The sequence below is a fragment of the Penaeus monodon genome, chromosome 31, assembly GCF_015228065.2.
Source record: "Penaeus monodon isolate SGIC_2016 chromosome 31, NSTDA_Pmon_1, whole genome shotgun sequence".
Lineage (NCBI taxonomy): Eukaryota > Metazoa > Arthropoda > Malacostraca > Decapoda > Penaeidae > Penaeus > Penaeus monodon.
The window spans coordinates 478,192-478,555 of record NC_051416.1 but is presented as its reverse complement, the minus strand read 5'-3'; positions in this window follow the sequence as shown (position 1 = coordinate 478,555).

Genomic DNA, 364 nt, shown 5'->3' with positions numbered 1-364 from the left:
ACCTAGAATAATGCGAAAAGGCTGCGAGGAAGGCATAAACTGCTTTTGCTTTCCAATACTATGGCCGTCGACTTGACCAGCATTCGTGGTGGGAACAATGTCCGAAGCTCGGTCTCTGTAAGACGGCATGAGGTCTGGGAAATGCGGCAACAGCAGCTCATAAGCGTGGAGGGTTGGTTGCCTGGTGATTCTCTGAAGTTCACCGGTTTTACTTTAGTGATTCTTAAGAGTACAAGGATTCGTCTGAATGTTACCGCTCCTGAAGGCACAGGCTTTTATTACAAAAAGAAGAAGAAGAAAAAAAACTAATGAAATAGATTGAAATAAAAAGATAGAAAATAAAAAGACCAATTTCGAAATCAGG